Raw genomic sequence first — 10,000 nt, 5'->3', positions numbered from 1 at the left:
AGGGGGTCCTTTCACGCGCAGCCTCCTCGTTCTCCCGCGGTTCTCCCTTTCTCTTCTCTTTCCCCTTCGAATGCCTGCCACGCAGGCTAGTGCTTACCTTTCCGTGTTTCTTTTTGATCTCCAGTGCGGCGAGATCCGGAAGGCGAGGTTCGTAGTTGTTTACCTTAACATTTTATTTCAATAAATAAGGTGTATTTCTTTTGTCTTTTACTTTTCTTTTCTGAACTCCTTTCATCCATGGCTTCAGTAACAACTTCGCTCCCACGCCACCAAGGGACAAGGAGGAGTCTCAATGTCAATCATTCTCATAACGAGCCGTTCAAAAAAGGAGTGACGCCAGTGGTACGAACTTTGTTGTCACAACAATATCCGAAAAAATCAATTTTGCAGTTTAAAGTGTGTAATATATAACATTCAACTGGATATTACCAACCTTTCTTGTTTCTTTGTTTGTAAATGGAGATTGTTCACTCTTTGTAAACGATCGATAGTACAACTCCTTCTCATACCCAAAAATGGGAATGGGATACTTTTATATTGCGGGCTCTGTTCCAGGGACGAAGACCGCTTTCAGATTTATCTGTTGTTATAATTTTGCAATGATTTCTCCAAACTTTTGAGCACTTCTTTTGAAAGACGATAAAGTAGTGATAAATGAAAAAAAAAAATGAATTCAGCCGAACAAGTCTTCAGGAAAAAAATGGCCCTACACAAATATACATAGCCATCCATGCTATACATATATATGCTTCCAGTCCGCTGGGGGTAAATTGATCATTGTAAAGCGCCTTTGAGACGTTAGTGATAAGGGCGCTATATAAATGCACCACTTTTTTTTACTTTACTTTACACGGCCCTCCAAAGCCATACATGGCCCTCCACAGCTATGCATGGCCCTACACAGCTATGCATGGCCTACACAGCTATACATGGCCTTATATAGCCATACATGGCCATCCAAGCCTATACATGGCCCTCCACAGCTATACATGACCCTACACTGCTATACATGGCCTTCCACAGCTATACATGGTCCTACACAGCTATACATGGCCCTCCACAGCTATACATATCACTCCACAGCTATACATGGCCCTACACAGCTATACATAGCCATCCAGGCTATACATGGCCCTCCACAGCCATACATATCCCTCCACAGCTATACATGGCCCTCCACAGCTATCTGTACATGGCCCTCCACAGCTATACATAGCCCTCCACAGCTATACATGGCCCTCCACAGCGTTACATAGCCCTTGACACCGCGCACCGGTGGCTCAGTTGGTTGAGCACCGGGCTGTCACGCGGGAGGTCGTGAGTTCAACTCCGGCCGGACCAACACTCAGGGTCTTTAAATAACTGAGGAGAAAGTGCTGCCTTTGTAATTACATCTGCAAATGGTTAGACTCTCTAGTCTTCTCGGATAAGGACGATAAGCCGGAGGTCCCGTCTCACAACCCTTCAATGTTCATAATCCTGTGGGACGTAAAAGAACCCGCACACTTGTCGTAAAGAGTAGGGCATGTAGTTCCCGGTGTTGTGGTCTGGTCTTTCTGGTCTGGATAGGGTAGGGTGGAGCACCTCGCATAGGACCTCGAGTCCTGTTCGTGCTCCTTCCCTCTGGGCAGGTTTGCCCAGTAGAAGAGACAAACCAGATGTCTCGTAAAACCAAAAAAAAAAAAACTTTACATAGCCCGCCACAGCTATACATGACCCTACACAGCTAGACATGGCCCAACACAGCTATACATGGTACTCCACAGCTATACATGGCCCTCCACAGCTATACATGGCCTTACACAACCATACATGGCCATCCAAGGCTTGGTCCGCACTTAATTAATGACTATGTGGATCAATAGTTGCTAATCCAGTAATTTACAGACTCGTACCTAGACCTTCACGATTTGAAATTAGTTTTGTCACATACATTTCGCCGTTAAAAGTAGCATAAAACTTTAAGGTAAAAAGCTGTTAAAATGAGTCTAAAAGTTTTTGATCTGTTTAATCATCATCATCACTCTGATGCTCAAACAGATAGAAAACTTTTAGACTCATCATTTTAACAGCTTTTTACCTATGAACATACTATAGTATTCGCACTTTTTAATAAACGTAGCGGTCAAGGGTTATGTATGGCCATGTATACCTCTGTATGGCCATGTATACTTGTATACCCCTATATAGGGCTTAGTCAAACCACTATATGGTAGTTACATGAAGTATCTACGCCGGAGAGACTCTGGGATAATGGACTTCAACAATTTTTTTGATTGATCGCTTGCATAACAATGGCAGTCCAAGAGGAAGTCCCTAAGTAATATGAAGAAGTGCCTCACCGGAAACCTTAGAATTTGTAGGGAGATTCGAAATCCAAATCTAGTTTTAGGGTTCTTCGTTTTTTCTACCGTCCCTGTTTTCCCTTATAACTTAAAGCACTTAAGAAACATTTGATGACCCATACTAATTCTCTGTCGGTCTGTACCTGGACTTTTTTCTTCTGTTCTCATTAACAATATAATAGTCGTGTGTAAATATTATTTATACTGTGAACGAAAAAATAACTTGAATTTGAGTTTGAAAGCCAGGTCACTGAATTAGAATGATTCGAGTCGAGCATTGATCCGTTGCACTTCCAGGACTATAATCAGTGCTGAGGGGATGTTACCTTTCACGACTTCCCTCACGGGATTCTAGAATCCGAGCTAATTTCAAAAGATTACAAGTTCAATTGACGTTGATAACCTTCAGATTTTTTTCTAAGTATGTTCCAGTCATCATCGATAAATAGACATCTCTGTTCATATAGTGGCTTATAATCTTCTTCACAATGAAAGTTTATTATTTTAAGAAAATGGCATTTTCCAAGGAAGTTGATGCGAAGGATCATCAAATCGTGCCTGGACTAAAGGGAAAAGAGCTTGACTCGCCCAAACAGCCAATGGTAAAAGGTTCAACACAGCAACTAGAATGTGTCTTCTCCAGTCCTTTCTCCAAATTGTCATGACAGCCAAATTCTGGAATCGCGTTTCAATGGCCAAGGACATACTTGTAAAAAGCCATTCGATCACTAATGGAACTGCAGTCAACTTGGTAAAGGATAGCAAAAACTCAGGGCCACCCAACGTCAATTTTCGGAAAATATCTGTTCGGTAGACGATTTGACATCTAGAATTTTCGGAACATTTGTTGTAAAATTTCTTGCTTGCCTGCCTCTTCTAGGATTTTCGAACATTTGAAAAATGGTATATTTGCCCATTTTTAACGGATTTTTACCCTAAAAAGGTAACCTAGAATTTTCGGGAACCTTTTTTCTGGCTGAAATTTTCGAAAAGGTAAGTTTTGATCCCTATAATTTTCGGTTCACTAGACTTTCAGCTAGGAAATCCGAACAGATCAAAACTTTTTAGGGGATAAAAATATACCTATATCTACCGTTTTAATTCTAAAATACGTTTAACAATGCTATGTTTAAGTGGTTTTGAACTATATTCTCGTTGGGTGCCCTTCAAAACTGCCCAGTTGGATATGTTCTTCATATAAATGAATTGGTACAAATGAAAGAATCCATTGATGGAGACAATTGCGGTGGAATCATAGAGCATGCTCATAATAGCGATATCCGCTGTTATTCTCTCGGTATGCGGAGTTCGGTAACGCCCCCAAGGAGCTGAGGCTTGTTTCAAGATTCATTGGCATATGTGATCGATGACAACAACTGTGCTTCGTTCTATGACTTCGGCAACGCCATGAATTATTCCAAGATAGGCAATGGCTTTTACGTTTGTGAGATCCACCTGCAAAACCCGGAGTATGATCGCTGAGGCACTGTACAATGGCGCCATCATAACGTAAGAATAAGCTGGGTGTGTTATTCTCTGAACACAAATACGAGATGTTGTCTTAAAGATGACCGCAATGAGCGGAGAAAATAGAGCGATGATCATTTTGCCTTTTTCGTTTTGTTTGTTATACATAGTATAAATAAATAAAGTGATAATGGCACTCGCTGTAAATGGTAAACAATAAATGACTGAAAAATGCATGAAAACAGCGCGCTTTTGTCGCTTTGAGTGAAGGCACAGATGATTTGTTAACAAGTAGTTGTGGCCAAAAATACCCATGACAAAGAAAAGTGTTTAGAGGGATGTCTTGTTCCCTGGAAAGCGGGAACGATTTACTGATTCCTAGAGCTTGTAAAGTCACTCGGTACAATGAATCCAAGAAATACATGGCTAAGTATACAACATAGAAAATTTTTTTCTTCACTCCTGACAGTTGATATGGACGGAACAGAACTAGCGCGAGCAAAAACACCCAAATGTATAAAAAGAAGCAAGAGATGATATTACAAGTCACCTGCATCCATTGTAACTTTAGCGGAATGAAGGCTTTTGGTTGAAAATGGCAGTTTAGAAAAGTTTTATTGCTAAGATAAGAGATCATTGTGAACATCATGCCAATGGCGATGGCTGAGAGAAGCGAAATCGAAGCACCGACCACCGTTGACTTACACACTGTTCGCAAAGCAGATGGTCTAAGCTGCTTCCAGGACATGGCTTGTTCGAGATGCGTTTTCTGAATTTCGTTTTGTTCTTCGATATCTCCGAGGGAACAAGCGTCTAAAGAAACCGCCTTAACTCCACAGGAAGCTGGTAAGAAATCATCCACTGTGACCTCTGTGTCATTGTATTCCTGATAAATAATTTCGTCCACTGGTTGAGCGTACCATTCTCGGCCTGTATTCTGCAAAAGGTCGTATTCTAAGGTTTCTTGACTGTATTCAGGGTCCTTTGGGCTGTATTGTTCGGATACACTACGTGTAAAACTAAAGATGATGTTTCCAAACACTTCGATACCTGTGCGTCCTGCCATTTAGTTCTTTTAAGGAAAATTAATCACGCTATTATATTTCAAAAAACTGAATTCTTTGCCTTTAGTCCAAGGAAAATTTGTTTACGCAAGAAGCTAATCTTGATAACTAAAAGCTGCTGCTTGACATCTTCAATACGGTGATTTATTATTCCGAATTACTCTTCCGCCCACGTGAATCACTTTCGTTTACGTCGAAGGGTTCAGATTGTTGTTGAAACATCCATGCTTTCTGAATTCATCTTAGGTTTTGTTTTGCGAACTGAAACGCTGCAAATCGAATGCTACTTTCCCAAACTCGCTAACGGTTCATTAGTACTGTTACATTGTGCTTTCATGTGCTCTCTTGGTGTCTGGATTTGCCCATGATGCACGGCGCTCGAGTTTTTGTGTAGGAAATCGTATGAACGCGAGTGCATTTCATTTGTGGGCACAAGTGATGTTTTGAAGGTTCTCAAAATTGCACGAGTCGTTGGTGAGTGATCACGAAATGCACGTTCATACGGTTTTTTTGTAATAAAGTCAACCAAATCGCTCCATCGCTTCTCTTTGCATGGCAACTTCCGTATTGCAGGCTTAATTTTCTTAACATTTCTCAAGCGAAGTTACTTTTCTTCCCAACTGCTACGCAACTCACTTCCGAGTTAAAAATTATAAAAACGTTCACTGGTTATATACAGTTAAAACGTTCGAGGTTTCGGCTGTCACGCTACAGCCTTCAATGGAAATGAATGGAAAAAATGACAACTACAATATATACAAAAATAGGTGAAATTATAAAAAGAATATTAAAACGGGAAAAAATATGTGTCAAAAAAACTAATTGTTCTTTTTATAGTCTCACCCATTTTTGTATATATTGTAGTTGTCATTTTTTCCATTCATTTCCATTGAAGGCTGTAGCCTGACAGCCGAAAGCTCGAAAGTTTTAACTGTATATAGCCGGTGAACCTTTTTATAATTTTTGGTATGTTTTTCCCAGGCTACGGTTCCTCTATTTTTACTTCCGAGTGTTACACACACAAGACCGTATTGGAACAGGAGAAACCGTTTCTGTGCCTGCCTCTTCAAGAACTAACGGACTCGGAAATTTTTGCACCATCAAATACCAAAATCACGTTTAAAATACCGAAATATGATATGTCCTAACAGACATAGTATTTAATATTTACATAGTACTTAATTTAATTGACATTTAATTAATATGTACAACATTTGTATTCATGTGTCACAATTCAGAAGTAATTGTATGTAATTATTGACCTGCCTTGTAATTCAGTTTATGGTGCAAAAACGATGAATAAACGATCATCATCATCATCATCATCATCATTATTATTATTATTATTATTATTATTGTTATTATTATTATTCCATTCGTCTTTAGTTGACCAATCAGAAGCGTGATATCTTGGTAAGTATATTACAATTATTCTACGAGGGCGCGCTGGATATGAAGTGATAGATAACCAACTAAGCGCGTAGCGCCGAGTTGGTTATAATCATTTTATATCCAGGAAGCCCGAGTAGAATAATTGTTTTACTAAAACTCCAGGATCAACAACTCTTCTTTGATGTTCTTGGGATAGTATTGTCGACTAAAGCATCGATTTCTGCTTCAGTTAATTCCGGTCTAAAACGGCTTTTGTCAGCCATTTTTTTCTCAGAGCCAGCTCGCTTTGTGCACGACGCGTTTCTTGACCATATTAGGTGCAGTATATGAACTGTTATTAAATTCTCAACCTCGGATAATGCATTTCGCGTGCTCTGATTGGTTCACTCAATCTCGGTTATCAGCTCATATACCTTGGTTTGACCTTATATGGTAAATGATTGCGTTAAGCGTTGCTAAACTAAAAATGTTTTCGTCGGAATGCCAAATTTCTCTTTGAATAAAGCCAAAAAGGAGAAAAAAAAGTTTTTTTGTGGAAAGTTTGGATCAATTCCGACGTTTAGAAGTACGCGAAAAGGTAAGAAATGTTTTTGTGATGAGCCTGCGTCTGTCTGACAACAAGGTATTACACAACATCGCATCAGTTCTCATCAAGTTTTTTTCGATTTGGCTCGGATTTGCTCACTTTTTCCGCTCGTATTTCGTACTTCCAAATTTGTAGAGTTGAAGGAATTTAATAAAACAATTATTCCATTCGCGCTTGTTGGATATGAGACTGGTTATAGCCAACTCGGCGCTACGCGCCTCGTTGGCTATTTACCATCTCATATCCAACGCGCGCTATGGAATAATTGTTAATTAGCTCGTGTCCGGCGAGCCAATGAAAATACTGGAAATCTAATATCAGTAGTTTACTTTTTAATAAAATAGGATATAATATAAAATTGAACGATAAGAATTCAATGGGCAAATTGCCGGACATATTTACATGCAATGAAGTTGATTTGCGAGACTGAGAAGTGCAGAATACCCGGCCACTATGGTGTTTTTTTAACCAGACATCGTTTGAAGAACGAGGCATATAAGAATTAGCCAGTATCAAAACAACGAAATGCAAATTGCGTTCATAGCTGCGAGAATCATTGCTTCACTTGATTTCATATCCGCAGTTCATATATAATCCATTTCATACATCATTTCATCGTTGATTCATACCTCACGGGAGCATGGAACCCACAAATGACCAGCTCCCAACGTCAGTGGCTTCATAGCTCAGTTGATTAGAGCGTCGCACCGGTATTGCGAGGTGACGGGTTCAAACCCCGTTGAAGTCCTGAATTTTTGAGGCCTCTTAACGCAACTGCAAAAATTGCGTTCCTAACTGCGAGGATTTTTATTCCTTCGAGAGATGTCATAAATATTTATTATTGCTTTAAAAGAAAAAAAAGGAGGCAACTTTGTTGACAGGAATGTTTGGCGTGCCAAATCATTCTGTTCCAGCCATCACAGGTCAGCCGTCATAAAAATCGTCGTCTTTATTCAGGAATAAATTACAACAAGACAAAAACTCCCCAAAAATGACTGTATTTAGCACCAAAATCAAAACTCAAGAAATAAAAATAACTTTTAGAATTTTCACGACCCTAAGTGCACACACAAAGAAAAGAAGCATTCAAAATATTCTCAAAAAAGGCTGCAGTTCCATTAGCGTCTAACCAGCTCTCACGGTCTTCAAGAGGCCATTTCCGAGTTCATGTCTGCCTCTTTCTCAAAGCGAGTCTAAGTGCGAAGTTCTTGTGATGGTAACTAGTTCTACTTTACATATGAATGAAAACTAATTTTCATTACAAAAGCTTTGCACGTAAACTCGCTTTGAAGAGGAGGCATACATGAACTCGGAAATGGCTGACATGCATTAAGTGTGGAGTAAGATCATCCTTTGCAATGACGACTGCCGATACGTTCAGAAGACCTTCACATATCTCTTATAACCAATTGAAAAGAATTGCGCGGAGAACGAATTTTATCTGTCATTTTTAAATGGGGGCATTAAAAAAAACCGTCCTGGGCTGTTTAAAGAGATGCACGAACTGAGATCCCCGGTGAATTTGTCAGCTAACTTTGGATTTTGTATACAAAAAGATTATAAACTTAAAGGTAAATTAAACAACGTTTCACAGATTTGTAAGCTGATGTTTCAATTCTTCGTTGGTTAATTTGCCTTTATCAGCTCTTTCCGTCGATGAAACTTAAGTTTTGTGTGTCAGACTCCTATCAATGCAGCATTAATTTACATTTGCTTTAGAAAAAAATCCCTTGATTCATGTTTTTACAAGGTCGTAATTTGATATTGTACGTAGCTGCATTTTCTCGTCACAATTGATAGAAATGACCATGGTTTGCAGAAGTGCTACAGAAAACTCGTTGAGCCAAGAGCATTGAACTAGAATCAATTGAGTCGGAAATTCATCCGGCGCAGAGCAGGAATAAAATGCTGTGGAGCAGTTGAGCTCATTTCGAAAGATTACAGCTTCAACTCCTGCTGAGTGGTAACACTTGTATTTTTTCGAAGTACATGTATGTTCCAGCCTTCATCGATAAATACACATCTTTCTTCATTTAAAGGGTCTTAAAATTAACCATCTCCCTCATAATACAAGTATTAATTTAAGAAAATGGCATTTTGCAAGAAACTTGATCCAAAGGAGCCTCAAATCGTGCCTGGACGACGATAAAAAGACCTTGACTCGCCCAGACAGCCAATGGTAAAACGTTCAACACAGCAACAAGAATGTGTCTTCTCCAGTCCTTTCTCCAAACTGCTATGACGGCCAAATTCTGGAATCGCGTTTCAATCGCCAAGGAAATACTTGTGAAAAGCCACTCGATTACCAATGGAACTGCAGTCAACTTGGTAAAAGATACCATCAATAACCAGAAGGAAATATTCTTCACGAAAAGGAATTGGTACAAGTGAAAAAATCCATTGATGGAGACAAGTGCGGTGGACTCATAGAGCATGCTCATAATAGCGATATCCGCTGTTATTCTCTCGGTACGCGGAGTTCGGTAACGCCCCCAAGGAGCTGATGCTCGGTTCAAGATTCGTTGACATATGTGATCGATGACAACAACTGTGCTTCGTTCTATGACTTCGGCAACGCCGTGAATTATTCCAAGATAGGCAATGGCTTTTAAGTTGCCGAGATCCACCTGCATAACACGGAACATGATCGCTGAGGCACTATACAATGGCGCCATCATAACGTAAGAATAAGCTGGGTGTGTTAATCTCCAGAGTCTCTGAACACAAATACGAGATGTTGTCTTGAAGGCAACCATTATGAGCGGAGAAAATAGAGCGATGATCAGTTTGTGTTTTTCGTTTTGTTTGTTATACACAGGATAAATATATGAACAAACAATTATACCCGCTATAAGAGGTAAACAGTAAATGACTGAACAAAGCAAGAAAGCAGCACGTTTTTCTCGCTTTGAATGAAGGCACAGATGATTTGCTAACAAGTAGTTGTGGCCAACAATACTCACGACAAAGAGAATGTTAAGAGGGATGACTTGTTCGTTGGAAAGCGGGAACGATTTACTGATTCCCAGAGCTTGTAAAGTCACTCGATACAGTGAATCCAAGAAGTACATCAATATGCAACATAGAAAGAGTTTTTTCTTCACTCCTGACAGTTGATATGAACGGAAAAGAACAAGCGCGAGTAA

The sequence above is a fragment of the Montipora capricornis genome, chromosome 11, assembly GCF_036669925.1.
Source record: "Montipora capricornis isolate CH-2021 chromosome 11, ASM3666992v2, whole genome shotgun sequence".
Classification (NCBI taxonomy): Eukaryota; Metazoa; Cnidaria; class Anthozoa; order Scleractinia; family Acroporidae; genus Montipora; species Montipora capricornis.
Note: the sequence above shows the minus strand (reverse complement) of the source record.